General features: G+C 47.0%; 1 pseudogene across 1 annotated transcript in view; it reads left to right on the top strand.

The window, feature by feature from the left end:
* Positions 1-15,075, top strand: part of LOC309385717 (acyl-coenzyme A thioesterase 8-like) — a 38,540-nt pseudogene extending 23,465 nt beyond the window's left edge. Inside the window, exons 3-4 of the transcript in view lie at positions 13,399-13,933; positions 14,619-15,075. The product of the transcript in view is annotated as an acyl-coenzyme A thioesterase 8-like (transcript). The remainder of the gene's footprint in view (positions 1-13,398; positions 13,934-14,618) is intronic.
* Positions 15,076-16,386: the final 1,311 nt, after the last annotated feature.

The raw sequence follows: 16,386 nt of genomic DNA, 5'->3' as shown, positions 1-16,386 counted from the left end.
TCTTTTTGCTTAAAATTTTTTTTATAAAGCCCTGAATTTGCCAATTGGCTATGGTGTGATTTTGAATAGAGGTGTTTGGGTTTTTTTCACCTTAAAATTGGATTCACCTCTAAAGTGAATGGTTTGGGAATTCATGGTGCGATAGGATGCCAGTATATTTAACTGTCATATCTGGTGGAAACCAGAGAAAGCGAAAATGATGTGGCATAGAGTCGGGGGTGAGCTGCTACGGGTTCGCCCAGGTTCAGGAGAACACGTAGCTAACATTATGGCCGGTTTGGAGAACATCCAGATCCCACCCCAGCTGTCCCTGCCCACCCCACCCCACCCCTCCCAGGAGTCTGGCAGCCCATTTTGGATGCAAGGTAAGTGCAGGGCCAATGGGGAAGCTCAGGGAGGGGGAAAGTTCTGGAAGGTTGGAAACGGGCCCGTTCCAGGCTTCCGGAGGCTGGGGGAGGCAGTTTTCGCCCTCCCAGAGGCTCAAGAAAAGCCTCTGGAGCCTGGGGAAAGTGAAAACTCCCCCCCCTCACCATGGTGCAGAAGGCCGACTAGGCCACACCCATCATGGCCACGCCCACCCAGCAACCAGGCAGAGAACCTGTTGCTGAAATTTTTGAAGCCCACCCCTGCATAAAGTATGATATTGTGACTTAGAGTAAGGGTCTCCAACAACTGGCACTGAGCTGTGTCATGCCAGAAACCAGTATAGGAAGCCACCTTACCCTCTCCTAGAAGAATGAAATATTTTGAGAAATATTCTTTAAAAGGCAGAATATTATCTTTCGCTAAAAGAGAAATAGAGAAACATGTTCCTGGAGACAGAAAGCACGAATCAGCTGAGCTAATAAATAAGGGAATATAGGACAGGGAACAGCGGGGGCAGGAGGGCGAGGCCAGCCAGAGGTGGTATTTGCACGTGATCTTGATTCCATTCCTCTATTAATGCAGCCTAGCATTGCATTGATTTTTTTGACTTTTGGGGGATCATTTTAAGTGATTGTCCACTAGGACTCCAAGATCCCTGTCACAGTTACCAGCATTAGGCCAAGTTTCACCTAGTCCAGTGATGGTGAAAGGAAGCTCACCCAGAAATGGTGCACGTGCTATCGTCAGGGCCATGCTCCAGAAAAGCTGAACTTCTGGATTCTAGCGTGCCTGCGCACCCAAAAATCTGCTAGCTGGAGTGCATGTGCACACCAGTTTTCGGCACTGCCATGTGTGTGAAGGACAGCTAACCGTCGTGTGTGCATGCGCGCCAGAAATGCAGAAGACAAACAGGCAGGGCTGTGCATGCTGGGAGACATGGCTTCGCGTGCCACTTTGGGCACGTATGCCATAGGTTCATCACGGACCCAGTCTGTACCTATAGAGTTGGTTTTTCTTGCCTAAGTGTAAAATCTGACTTTTATCTACATTGAATTTCATTTCGTTAGATAGGTCCAGAGGTGGTATTAAGCTGGTTGAGACTAGTTCACCTGCACCTGTAGTGGAAATTGTGGGTGGCTGCCCACTCATTTGCCCTGGCTCTATACTGTCCTATTTCAGCACTTTTTCAAGCCACGTGCACAATCCAAGTGCATGCATGGAAGGCCGAGCGCATGCGTGGATGGGGCATGTTCAAAGCTAGCACGCATGCTCACATTTGCGAACCGGTAAGAAAAGTAAGTGAATACTGCTCCTGGATAGGGCCCAGCATATTCAAGTCTGTCAAGATCACTCTGGATCTTGAATTCATCTTCTGGGGTGTTGGCTGTATACCTACCAACTTAGTGTCAAGAAAACAACATGCTTATGTCCACACGATCAACAGGAATGAAGCTGTCCTCAAAACAGATGTTCCCTTTGACAACATAGATAAGGAAATTCAAGGAGGTTGTAACAAATTCCAGCTGGGAGCCCTAGCAGAAAATACCTGGTTTTGTCTGCCAGAAAGAGTTGTCTCGTCTTTGGCCATTCTGCCAAAGGTTTTGAGACACAGCCAGATGATGAAAGGATCTACTTTGATCCTCTTGTGTGGCAAAGGGTCATCTTGATCCCCAATATCAGACGTTCATGCATTTTTCGACTCTACTTTCCTTTCATGCCCAGTTGTTTCTTTTCCAGAGTAAACAGAGAACATGAAATAGATACATTAAGTTAATTATACCCTTAAGTTAGAAAATAACTGAATAGGAAAATAACAGAACAGAATAGCAGAGTTGAAAGGGACTTTGAAGGTCTTGTAGACCAATACCCTACTCAAGCAGGAAATCCTACATCCAGGGGTGGGATCCAACCAGTTCGGGTGAACTGGATGCTATTTTTATATCGGGTTTGCCGAACCGGTAGTTGAAAAGACTGACTGGCTCCGCCCCTCCCAGGAGTCTCCACATGGCCCATTTTGGATGCCAGGTAAGGGCAGGGCCTGCACGGAGGCTCCGGGAGGGTGAAAAACGGGCCTCCTGGAAGTTCCAGAAGTCTGGAAATGGGCCCGTTTCCAGCCTCCACAAGGGCTCCAGAGCCCGTTTTTGTCCTCCTCGAGGCTCAAGGAAAACCTCTGAAGCCTAAGGAGGGTGAAAATGCCCCTCCTCCCACCATGGTGCAGGAGGCTCAGTAGGCCATGCCCACCATGGCCACGCCCACCCAGCAACTGGGCAGATAACCAGTTGCTAAAAATTTTCAATCCCACCCCTGCCTATAGCATTCCAGACAAATGGTTTCCGATCCATAATAGTCTCCCTCATCCCAATAAAAATTCCAGCTCATGAAATGAGCATAAAAATATGCACGGGGCCACTTATCACTTATTTAAATGTAGATTGAGTCCAATCCCCTGGCTAGGCAGGAAACCCTATACCACTTCAGACAAATGGTTATCCAACATCTTCTTAAAAGCTTCCAGTGTTGGGGAATTCACAACTTCTGGAGACACGTCGTTCCACTGATTGATTGTTCTCACTGTTAGGAAATTTCTCCTTTATTTATTTATTTATTTATTTATTATTAGCGTTTATATACCGCCCCCTCTCCCGAAAGGGACTCGGGGCGGTGTACAGTCCGTACCAAAATACAACAGATTAAAACGTAGAAATAACTATATAAATACATGTATATGAGGAGGGTAAAATATGCCAAACCATACAGCTAATAAATAAATCAATACAAAAGTTTAAAATATCAAGTTAAATTTAAAACAATATCCCTCTAAAAACCAGTAAGAGTGTGTATGCCAGGAGGTAAACGTTAAAATTATGCCAAACCAGCCAGTCGGAACAGGTGTGTTTTCAGTTTCTGTCGGAAGGAGCGGAGGTCAGTAGTGGTTCTAATATCGGGGGGGAGGTCATTCCAGAGGGTTGGGCCCATCACAGAGAAGGCCCTACTCCTTGGTGTCGCCCGTTGGCATTGCCTCATGGACGGCACCAGGAGAAGGCCCTCCCTGTGAGAGCCTCAGTTCTAAGTTGCTTCTCTCCTTGATTAGTTTCCACCCATTGTTTCTTGTCCTGCTTTCAGGCGCTTTGGAGAATAGCTTGACTCCCTCTTCTTTCTTTGTGGCAGCCCCTGAGATGTTGGAGCAGTTCTATCGTATCACTCCTTGTCCTATTCCCCACAGCTGACTGGGGAATTCTGGGAGTTGAAGTCTATGTCAGGCCTGCAGTCATATTCCTTTTAGGATCTTTGGCCTGCCACACTCTCTATTATTTTACTATGCTGTTTCATTAGTGGGGTAGTTGGGAGGAGGAATAGTAAGGAGTAGAATTGTAGAATGTGTTCGTTAGATCAGGTAATGGAAATGCACACAAGGCTAAAGGCAACAACAGCTCTTTGTTAAAGTACAACAAGTGAGAACAATCCAGCGAAGGTTGAGTCTGACAGCAGCCCTTTTATAGGGAGCTGTCAGACCCTTTGACCAATAGGATTAAACCTCTGTTCCCGCCAGAACAGAGGACCTTGGTGGAAACCACTGTAGTTGACACCAGTATCTAACAGTGTTGTTGTCAAAATAAAACATTCCTTTCTAGAAGCCCAAGGTCATCCTTCGTCTTTGCACCTCTGCACCTGACTGGAAGTGGATGGAAGTGGAAATGCCAGCGTGGCAGAAGAAGATTGGAGCATGTGATGGACTTATGGGTGTGGGGACAAGGTCTTGAACTTTCAACTGGGTGGGAAACCCCGGAAGCTTTCAGATTCAGGTTTCCACAGATGTACCAACATGTCTCTCTTATTAAATTGGAACTTTGATGAAAGCTATGCCTTGAACTCTGATTTAATTCTGGATGATATTTGGAACGCTGACGTCTACCAATCTTTAAGCTACCAAGGTTGAGAAACATTTCTCTATGGAATTTCTATTTTGATTACACTGCCTGAACGGAGATAGGAAAAAAAAATGTTCTATTTCCAGTTTGGGTTATTGTCTCGCAATTTTTGTTAGAGCTTCATTTCCCACTATTTACATTTTAATCAAGGGAAGGCAAACTTTTTTCCAGGCTGAGGATTACCCTTAGCTCTGGAAATTGAAATCGGAATTAGAATTAAGGTAAATTAAAATCAGCAGTGAAGATTGATTCCTAAACATTAATTATTCTTCTCTTCCATTCCCATTAAAATTACCATTTTTATGCTTGGTGGGGAAATGTTTGGATAGGGGGGACAGATAGCCCCAGCTGAGCATGCCATTGCATTCTAGGGACAGTCCTTGTTTTAAAACAGTTTATTTAGTGACCATTCAAAGTTACAACGGCACTGTAGAAAAGGGACTTATGACGGTTTCACACACTTACGACCATTGCAGCATCACCATAGTTCCATGATCCAAATTCAGACACTTGGCAACTGCCTCGTACTTATGACGGTAGCAATGTCCCTGGTCACCTGGTGATCCTCCTTTTACGACCTTCTGAAAAATCAAATCAACGGGGAAGCCCGATTCAATTAATCTGTTATCAACCTAACAACTTAGACTTCGAATATGCTCTTCTCATATGCGTGAGACTTAAACTAACTTTATTGTCACTTCAAATGTACACCAATCGACATACATTAAAATGAAATTTCATTGCATTCAGCTCTCAGAGGGCCACCACCTCCAATACATAGCGTATTTTTCGGAACATAAGATGCACCGGTGTATAAGACGCACCAAGATTTCGAAGAGCTAAGTAAGAAAAAAAAAGTTTTTGTCCTCCCCGGCCCCCAGGAGCACTCTGCAGGCTTCGGCAGGGATGAAGGTGGGAGGCAAAATGCCATCATTTTTCACAGAAATGGGAGCATTTTCCCTTCCCCCAGCCCTGCTGAAGCCTGCAGAGTGTTTCTGGGGGGTGGGGGAAGGCAAAAACACCCCCATTTTGGGGAAAAACAACCTGTTTAAGTTTTGTAATATGTGTTTTTTAATGCTGTACGCCGCTCTGAGTCCTTTGGGAGAAGGGTGGCATATAAATCCAATAAAACAAACAAACAAACAAAATGGGAGCACTTTTCCCTTCCCCCAGCCCTGCTGAAGCCACCCCTATTTTTGCAAAAAATGGCCCATTTTCCACCCATTTTTCACAAAAAATGAGATGCCGGGGTGGGGCTTCAGGAGGCCAAAAATGGCTGCATTCAGTATATAAGACGCACCAACATTTCCACGCTCTCTTAGGGGGGGAAAAGGTGCATCTTATACTTATACCAGTGATGGCGAACCTTTTTGGCTTCAAGTGCCTAAAAGGTCATGCAGAAACATCGCGCTCATCGGGGCCACACTCCAGAAAAGCCAAACTTCCCGGTTCTAGTGTGCATGGACACCTGTTGACCAGCTGAATGGCGTGTATTTTCAGCACTGACCCATGCGTGGGTCGGTGCTTTGGAAAAGTCAAACTTCCAAGTTCTGGCTCGCATACGCACCTGACAATCAGCTGGCTGACATGCATTTGCACCCCAATTTTTGTCACTGCCATGTGCGCAAAGGACAGCTGATCGGCATGTGTGCCAAAAACCCGGAAGACAAACAGACAAGGCCGTGCGTGCTGGGCAACATGGCTTCGTGTGCCACTTTGGGCAAGCGTGCCATAAGTTCGCCATCACAGACCGAAAGTCACCCAGTCGGTTTTCATGCCTAAGGAGGGACTGGAATTCACCATCTCCCACTTTCAAGCCTGGTGCCTCAACCACTAGACCAAACATGCAAAAATATAATCGTCTCAATCTACATTTAAATAAGCGGTAAGCAGCGCCGTGCATATCTTTATGCTCATTTCATGAGCTGGAATTTTTATTGGGATGAGGGAGACTATTATGGATCTTAACAGTCAACAGGAAGAATTAGGGCTGATTGAAAGACTGCAGACACTGGCGTGGGAAATGAACTGCTTAAATCTTATTTTTATTTTCATGCTTCTTAGCTGCAAATGATATGGTCTAGGAAATGGGTACTATTCAGCTCCCTTCCAGGGTTGATTCTTTTGATTATATCTCTCCCCCCCCCGCCCCCCGCTCTATTATTTTATTTCTTTAAAATGTTTGTGTTAAACCTCCTGCTTTTAAAAGACTTTTATTTGTGTAGGGATGCAAAACCGAGGGAAATATATATTTTTTATTGGTTGTAGTAAACGGAGGGAGATGAGGGACTCACAGCTGAATCGTTCCACATACCATGAGCTTAATCCAATTCAGTTTCTCTGTGCATTTGCAAATGAAGAAATCAGATTTAGAGCTGCACATCAGAACATCAGTTCACTCTGTACCCCTCAGAAGGCAGGCATTAAGGTGCGTAGTTTTTGTGATAATAATTAAAGTGGCTACAGTGTGTAGTTTCCTTGGGGAAACCAAACTAAATAGCACCGGATCTGTTAGTACTTGGAAATTTGAATAGTTTATGCATAAGCATGTTCTACTACAGCAGGGGTGTCCAAACTTGGGAACTTTAAGACTTGTGGACTTCAACTCCCAGAATTCTGGGAGTTGAAGTCCACAAGTCTTAAAGTTCCCAAGTTTGGACACCCCTGTACTACAGTGACGCCCAACCTTTTTCTCATTGTGTGCCCAAAGTGGGGGGAGCACAGGGGGGTCATGTGTGGGCGTGCCCAGACCCATAATTCTATGTGTGCATGACCCTGCCCTCCCCTCTTCCCGCTTTTGACACACAATGGACCCCTTTTTCACCCTCCCCAAGCTCCAGAGGCTTTCTAGGAACCTGGGGAGGGCAAAAACAGCCTCCCCTGCCCCCCTCCCAGAGGCTCCTGTTCCTGAACTTCTGGGTTGCCCGTAGGGCCATTTTTCTCCCTCCAGAAAATAAACAAATTAGGATTCTTGCTAGTCTCTTTTTCAGAAAATAAGTGCTTTGCGATCTTCTAAACCCTGACAGCAGCCGACTTTGGGGAGCTCCAAGTTTGAAATCCCCGAAGTTAGGCCTTCACTTTAGAAATGAATCAGATGCAAGTATGGCTAGCCAGGTGGGACTTCATCCCTTAACTTTCTGCTGGACTTTTCTGGAGTTTGCAGTGATTCTTCAGCGGCCCATTGATTTCCTATCAGTTAGACTTGGAGCGATAACTGTGTGCATATATATATATAACCAATGACAGCTTCCAAAAGGCGCAACCGGTCTCCCTTTGTATGCTCTCCATGGTGCTGGAAATTTCATTGATTGCAAAGGGCCGGCATTTGCTAGAAGGAATAGCAATAAAGCAAAGGAGACAGTGGAGATGCATTTCAGGGATACGAGCAAGCGGCAACAGTTGTATATATTCATGCTCCGTCCTTCTGGAATCTGAGACTGGCCAGATCTGTACATGAAAAATAATGAATGAGATGGGAGAAACCTGCCGCTGTAAGGATCAACATGAATTATTTCAGTGGCAGGCAAGACGCGGAACATATAAAACTCCTGGAGTCCTTGGGGCTCTCTGAGCTTGGTGGTTTTCTTGCAGGCATTTCATTACCAAATGAGGTAACTGTGCAAACAGCTGTTCCCACAGCTACCTAGTTGGGTAATGAAACATCTGCAAGGAAACCACCAAGCTCAGAGACCACCAAGGATATCATAGTTCAACCTTGAGCTACAAATATTTTCTTCTATCAGTGCTCACAGTCATTCCTTTCTTAGTCACTTCCAGTATGGATGACTGAACTCTGCTCTTTTTTTAGGAGGCAATTGGACTTTTTAGGAGGAGGAGGAGGAGGAGGAGGAGGAGGAGGAGGAGGAGGAGGAGGAGGAGGAAGAGCAGAGGAAGAGGAGGAGGAGGAGAAAGAAGAGATGATTTACATATTGAAAGGAAGAGTTTGTCATGAGAATGTTCTGATAAGATTTCTGAACTAAGATACCGTCCTTCTATTTAAACTTGTTTATTTAACAATCTGAAAACTAATTTTCGCTGAACTTTTTCATTGGATTTTACTGGGAAGAGAAATTATCCAAAGCCAGAATTAGAATTCCCAGTCTCCTGGTGATTGGCTCAAAGTCACTGAACCAGCTTTCATGCCAAAGGCAGGACTAGAACTCGCAGGCTCCTGGTGATTGGACCAAAGTCACCCAGCTGGTTTTCATACCTAAGGTTGGACTAGAACTCTCTTTGTTTCTACCCTGGTGGCTTAACCCCTACCCCCTATGAGTAGCTTAACAAAAAGGAATAATTTTTAATGTGTGTATGTTGTGTATATGCACCCACCCATACAGTGATGGGATTCAAACATTTTTACTACCGGTTCTGTGGGTGTGGCTTGGTGGGCGTGGTGGGTGTGGTGTGCTTGGTGGGCATGGCTTCTGAGCGTGGCAGGGGAAGGATACTGCAAAATCTCCATTTCTACCCCACTCCAGGAGGAGTTTACTGCAAAATCCTCATTCCCTCCCAATCACTTGGGACTCGGGAGGCAGAGAATAGATGGGGCGGGGCCAGCCAGAGGTGGTATTTACCAATTCTCCAAACTACTCTAAATTTCCGCTACCAGTTCTCCAGAACTGGTCAGAACCTGTTGAATACCACCTCGGCACTCATCCATCAAATTGTCCATCAATTCATCCATTCATGGTAGACAGGTTCATACATGTGGAACCCCACATTCTAGGCTCACAAATAAGCCACACAAGCCTTCCCCCCCCCCCTCAGCGCCTCATTTTGGACCTGGAAAACCTTCTCCACCAATCTGGAAGAAAAAATGTGCGAGTGGGGGACTGGGTACATGCACGGGAAAGGGGGAGTCCGGGGGATGCATGTGCATATGTGGAGGATCATGCGCATATGCATAGGTGGTGGGGCACACACCGGGGGTCGTGCTTTAGCACCCGACGACAAATACCATCACTGTAGTAGAACATGCTTATCCATAAACTAGTACAGGGTACTGCAGGAGGCATCCATCCCATCCATCCCTCCCCACCGCTCCCTGTCTGTCCTCTATCACTGCCACTGCCAGGTTATGGAGAACTACAGTGCTGATCCAGCCCTCAAAGAAATCCAGTTTGACACCCCTGGTCTATAGCTATAAATTGTTTTGGATGCCAATGATTCCTAAGTGAGAAAAAAAAGCAGATTATTTCTAAATAGAAGTCATTTTTTACTGGTGTTTTGACAGTTTTGTCAAAACAAGGGCTACACATAGCATGAAACAAAATCCCCAACAAGCACAAGTATTTTTAGAAAATACTTTCTGAGATTAGACTTAGAATAACTTTATTGTTACTTTGAATGTACACTAATTGGCATGCTATTAAAATGAAATTTCACTGCGTACAGCTCTCAATGGGTCATCACCTCCAATTATTCACTGCATAAACATGACAAAATAAATAAATAAATAATTTTGCACAAACCCACATATATTCTATGACGCAGAGAAACAACGCGGTCTACTTCCAATGTATACATGTACGTGGCAAGAAAAACAAATCTTGAGAGTTTACTAGATGGATGGCATAGGGAACAAAGCTGTTACAGAATCTGGAAGGCCTGCAAGTTTGAAACCTCCTCCCAGAGGGGAGCAACAGAAACAGACCATGAAGTGGGTCTGTGGGGTCTCTAATAATGGTTTGAGCTCTAAGCACATAGTCCTTAAAAGCAGTATCCTGAATAATGGGAAGCAAGATTCCTATAATCTTCTTGGTTGTCCTCACCACTCTCTGTAGGGACTTTCTATCTAAGGCACTGCTTCCACGATGCAGTTTGTTAAAACTCTCTCAATTGTGCCTCTGTAAAAGGTGGCCAGGATAGAAGGAGAAAGATGTGCTCTTCTCATCCGACGCAGAAAAAGCAGATTCCTCTTGTTCCCTTATGCCTAATTTTTGCCTTTCCACACCTTAACAATTGTGTTTCTTAGAATTGTCCTGGTTGTAGTGTCCATTATACCTTCTTAAACAGCATGTGGAAACAGGAGGAAGGGAGGCAGGGAGAAAAGAAGGGAGGAAGTAAGTAAGGGAGGGATGGAGGAAAGAAGGAAGGAAGGTATTCAAATGGGGGAGGGAAGGGAGGGAGGGAGGGAAGGAAGGAAGGAAGGAAGGAAGGAAGGAAGGAAGGAAGGAAGGAAGGAAGGAAGGAAGGAAGGAAGGAAGGAAGGAGGAGTACAGGAAGGAAGGGAGTGTTCTGACCTAGGCTTCCTGATAAAGCATAAATCACACGCTTAGTCCCAAAAACCCTCTTTTATTTAAACGGCTGTGAATTATGGTCGTTCACAGCCCATAATGATCCACAAACAGTCTGTAAAGAGTCCACCAGATGTCTGCCACAGTCTTTTAAGGTAATGCTTTATTTCCCTTGAAACACAGCCAGAGATCTAATTAACCAAGGCCAAACGGAGCACAAACGGTGCTTCTCAGAGTTTGAACCGACCAGAATGAACAAAGTTGCTTCCTGCAAAGACTCACGTCCCTTTGCTCCTCTTTTATGTCTTATGGGGGGGGACCAATCTTCTCCAATCTTTACTCCCGAGTTACCCTATTTGTCTTAATTGTTCTTGCCTTCTGGAAGCTCTGCGCATGCGCACGGTGGGAACAGGCTCACACTGTTCTTCTACCTTGCTGATGTCAGACTCCGGAGGTTCTGGAGGCAGCACATAACTACCAGATGGCCTTGACCCACTCTCTGCCTCCAATGCAGAGCCCTTGGATGAGCCTTCTCCAGACTCCAGGACTGGCCCATGTTCCTCCCCAATGTTCTCACTGTCCCTCTCTGCTGCCAGGCTGCCGGCGGACCACAATAGAGAGGGAGGAAAGGAGAAAAGAAGGGAGGGAAGGAGAGAGGGAGGAAAGAAGAAAGGAGTTGAAATGGGAGGAAGGAAGGAAGTAAATAAGTAAGTAAGTTCAGGGAGGGAGGGAGGCAGGGAGGGAGGATGTGATGCCTTTTTAGATTTCTTATAGCACCAAACTAGGTTATGTACATACTAACCATATTTTTCATTTTTACTGCAGAATCTCTCTCTCTTTCTCTCTCTCTAACTAGAATCTGAATGTGACAGCTGCACAGAGAGTCTGAGGAGGGGGCAGGGAGTTAAAAGGGTGAAGCTAAATATTTCCAGATACGTAGGGAGACAATTGCCAAATCATCAACTTTACAATCATTAATGAAGTCTCTCCCATCATCTAAAACAATTATCTTCCTATTTTTGTTGAGTGACATGCAATTAACTCCGGCTTCTAAACAGAGAGCTCTTCCAAAAGCAATAAAATATTCATGAAATATCAATATGATGACTTGCAATTCTGGATTTTAGGAAATAACAATTCAGCTGGAAACCCACCCCCCAGCCTCTCTCTCTCTCTCTCTCTCTCTCTCTCTCTCTCTCTCTCTCCCTCTCTTTCTCTCTCTCCCTCTCTCCTTTCTTTCTCTCACTCCCTCTCTTTCTCCCTCTCTTTATCTTTCTCTCTCTCTCCCTCTTCCTCTCTCTCCCTCTCTTTGTCTCTTTCTCTCTCCCTCTCCCCCTCTTTCTCTCTCTCCCTCTCTCCTCTCTTTCTCTCTCTCCCTCTCTTTCTCCCTCTCCCCCTTTCTCTCCCTCTCCCTTTTTTCTTTCTCTCTCCCTCTCTCCCTCTCTTTCTCCCTCTCTTTCTCTTTCTCTCTCTCTCCCTCTCCCTCTCTCTCCCTCTCTCTGTCTCTTTCTCTCTCCCTCTTCCCCCTCTCTTTCTCTCTCTCTCCTTCTCTCTCCCCCTCTCTTTCTCTCTCTCTCTCCCTCTATTTCTCTCTCTCCCTCTCTCCTTTCTTTCTCTCTCTCCCTCTCTTTCTCCCTCTCTTTCTCTTTCTCTCTCTCTCCCTCTCCCTCTCTCTCCCTCTCTCTGTCTCTTTCTCTCTCCCTCTTCCCCCTCTCCTTCTCTCTCTCTCCTTCTCTCTCCCCCTCTCTTTCTCTCTCCCTCTTCCCCCTCTCTTTCTCTCTCTCTCCTTCTCTCTCCCCTTCTCTTTCTCTCTCTCTCCCTCTCCCTCTCTTTCTCTCTCTCTCTCCCTCCCTCTCTTTCTCTCTCCCCTGTCACTCTTTTCGTACAATAAGCAATGAACATGCTATTTATTGTGTTGATTTTCTTTTTTAATCCTTATGTATTTATTTCAATTCCTGACATCCCCAAATATTTCAATCTAGTTTTAAATGGTTTGTTTTAATACAACATTCACTACATGCATAATTCAGAGATAACTGTCCCTAATTTAGCAATAGGTGCAGTTTTATCTTGGGTTTTATTATTCTTTATTATTCTGGGGAAAAAACCCTCATTTTCAACCATATTCAACAATAGACTCATCTATTTCCCTGTTTAGAAACTGCAGGTAAACTCCTTGCAGTCCACAAAACATAGCACCCCCTCATTTTGCTTCTATGTAGCATTATCACAACATCTAAGAATATAAAAAATAGCTCGGTTGGATTAAGCCCCACATTTATTGAACACATTTATTTCACATCTCAAGATGTAAAAATAATGGTCTTCCTCATTTGTTCTGCTCAGCATTTTATTTTTTTTCCCCAGTGATAATCATCACTCTGTCAACAAAAGTGTGTATAGTCAGGGCTACAGTTTCCCCAGTTGCAATGGATGGCTGTCAAAGTTGGACCATAAGGAAGGCTCAGCGCCAAAGAATGGAGGCCTTTGAACTCTGGTGCTGGAGAAGACTCCTGCGAGACCCTTGGACTGCAAGGTGATCAAACCGGTCTGTCCTAGAGGAGGTCAACCCTGACTGCTCTTTAGAAGGCCAGATCCTGAAGATGAAACTCAAAGACTTTGGCCACCTAATGAGAAGGAAGGACTCCCTGGAGAAGAGCCTCATGCTGGGAAAGATGGAGGACAAAAGAAGAAGGGGACGACAGAGAATGAGGTGGCTGGCTGGAGTAGGCATGAAGCTTAAATGGATTCTAGGGGATGGTAGAAGACAGGAAGGCCTGGAGGAACGTTGTCCATGGGGTCGCGATGGGTTGGACATGACTTCGCAACTAACAAGATATGGCACAGTCGAAGATGGTGTCCTCTAGTGGAAAAGCGGCGAGGCGCCCGAGACCGAACAGGGGCTGGAGCCAGCGGTGGACCTGCACAGCGTCCTACTGATCAGCATCTTGCAGCTGGAGCCTCTGGATGTTGACCTCTTCTGGGGAAGGCGGTACTGGGTGCCGGTCACGCAGTGTCTTTTTGGAAGGCAGATAGTGGGCCAGGCACTGGTGGCAGCATCAAAGGCCGTGATGGACGACCTGGAAGTCCATTTGCTCCATTGCTACTTTGTGAGGGCAGGGGACCCCACTGTGCCTGTTCTGTATCAGGTGGAGCGCACCCGTACCGGGAGGAGTTTTTCGGTGTGCTTGGTCAAGGCCATCCAGTACGGGAAGCCCATCTTTATATACCAGGCTTCCTTCCAACAGGGGCAGCCCAACTCGATGCAGTACCAGTTCCATATGCTGGCTGTGCCGCTCCCAGAGGAACTGATGACCCAGGAGCAGTTGATCCAGAAGTACCTATGGGACCCCAACCTTCTAGAGCAGCGATGGCGAACCTTTTTTGGCTTGCATGCCATAAGTGGGGGGAGCACGGGGGGGGGGTAGTGTGCAGGCGTGCTGCACCCATAATGCAATGTGCGACCCCCCAGTGCGCATGCGTGCACTACAGGCGTGACACCCCCCATTTTTGCATGCTTTTTTTGCCCGCCCAGGCTCCAGAGGCTTTATAGGAGCCTGGGGAGGGCGAAAACAGCCTCCCCAGCCCCACCGGAAGCCCTCAGGAGGCTTCAGGGACTTTCAGGAGGCTTCCCTGAAGCCTCCGAAGCAGTCAAAACAACCCTCCGAGCAAACCGGAAGTCACTTCTGGTTTGCTCAGAGGGTCGTTTTAAGCACTCCGAAGGCTTCATGGACCTTCAAGAGGCTTCCCTGAAGTCACCGGAGCACTCAAAATTACCCTCCGAGCAAAACCGCACTCCGAAGGCTTAAGGGACCTTCAAGAGGTCACTTCCGGTTTGCTTGGAGGGTCATTTTGAGCGCCCTGAAGGCTTCAGAGAAGCCTCTTGAAAGTCCCTGAACCCTTTGGAGCGCTTAAAACGACCCTCTAAGCAAACAGGAAGTCCATTCCCAAACTTCCGGTTTGCCCGTAGGGCCAGTTTTTTGCGCTCCAGAGGATTCAGGGAAGAGGCAGCATCTCGCGTGCCCTGACAAATGGCTCCGTGTGCCACCTGTGGCACGCGTGCCATAGGTTCGCATCACTGTTCTAGAGAGATACCGGCAGGGACTCTGGAGAATGCTGGCCCGGGAGGTTCCGATCGAGATGAAGCTGGTGAACCTGCCTGACTTTTTCCACCAGAACTCCCAGAAACCCAAGCAGCTCTTCTGGGTGCGTGCCAAGGGCTACATCAGTGATTGCGACATGAAGCTGCACTGCTGAGTGGCTGCGAACATCTCGGACTACGCGTTCCTGCGGATGGCCCTGTTGCCGCACCAGCACCGCAGAGTGATGGTCATGGCCTCACTCGATCACACCATGTGGTTCCACGCGCCCGTCAGAGCCAACCAGTGGATGCTGTACGAGTGCAAGAGCCCCTGGGTCGGTGGCAGCTGGGGCTTGGTGCAGGGCCGCTTGTGGTGCAGAGATGGCGTGTTGGCGGTCAGCTATGCCCAGGAAGGAGTAATTCGGGTGCAGGAGAAGAGCAGCCGGCTTCCAGCAAGCTGTAGCCATGTTTATCTTCCCCCATTGGTTCTTCTCTCCTAAGGGGAGCCCCTTTCCCTCCTTCCCTCTTGCACTGGCTGAGTTTTCGGTGGGTGACGGTCTCTTACAAGGACCCCCGTAACCCCTGGAGGTGGCACTTACAGATGGAAGCACTGGCTGCACCCTACTTTCCTTGGGCATATTAATTTATTAGAGACTGACTTCTGTTCCCCAACGGTTAATAAAGGGAGTAAAGTGTCATAAAAAAGAGAGAAGATATGCCACAGTCATCTCATTATGATAGCTGTTAATGGAATGTTGTGACTGCTGACTGTACTATGTCTACTGTCAATCCCAAAGGTGCTTTTTCAGGAAGCAACTGGACTTCCTTGCTTCTCTTTCAAGACGTTTCACTTCTCATCCAAGAAGCTTCTTCAGCTCTGACTGGATGGTGGGGAATGGAAAGATTTATACTCCTTGCAGACAGCTGGTCATGTGCATCCTTTAAGAGAGTCGTTGAGGCCACTTGGAGGTTTGTCTGTGTCCTCAGGGTTACCTGAGTGGTATTAGAAGAAGGCAAATGTCCAGCTGTCTGAAAGGAGTATGAAGCTTTCCCTTCTTCCCCATCTAATCAGAGCTGAAGAAGCTTCTTGGATGTAAAGCAAAATGTCTTCAAAGGAAAACCAGAAAGCCCAGTTGCTACTTGAAAAAAAGCACCTTTGGGACAATCATGACGTGGATGAGTGAGAATCTCCATAGGCATTTACTACTGTCAATATCTCTCTTCCTCTCTCTCCCTCCCTCTCTCCCTCCCTCCTTCATTTCTCTCTCTCCCTCCCTCTCTCCTTCTCTCTCCCTCCCTCCTTCTTTTCTCTCTCCCCATCCCTCTCTCCTTCTCTCTCCCTCCCTCCTTCTTTTCTCTCTCCCCCTCCCTCCTCCTCTATCTCTCCCTCCTTCCCTCCTCCTTCTATCTCCCTCCTTCCCTCCTTCTCTGTCTCCCTCCCTCCCTCCTCCTCCTTTTCTCTCTTCCTCTCTCTCCCTCCCTCTCTCCCTCCCTCCTTCATTTCTCTCTCTCCCTCCCTCTCTCCTTCTCTCTCCCTCCCTCCTTCTTTTCTCTCTCCCCCTCCCTCCTCCTCTATCTCTCCCTCCTTCCCTCCTCCTTCTATCTCCCTCCTTCCCTCCTTCTCTGTCTCCCTCCCTCCTCCTCCTCCTTTTCTCTCTTCCTCTCCCTCCCTCCCTCTCTCCCTCCCTCCTTCATTTCTCTCTCTCCCTCCCTCCTTCTTTTCTCTCTCCCCCTCCCTCCTCCTCTATCTCTCCCTCCTTCCCTCCTCCTTCTA

The sequence above is a fragment of the Natrix helvetica genome, assembly GCF_964273705.1.
Source record: "Natrix helvetica genome assembly, chromosome: 2".
Taxonomy (NCBI): domain Eukaryota; kingdom Metazoa; phylum Chordata; class Lepidosauria; order Squamata; family Natricidae; genus Natrix; species Natrix helvetica.
Note: the sequence above shows the minus strand (reverse complement) of the source record. Positions and strands in the feature narration are given on the sequence as shown.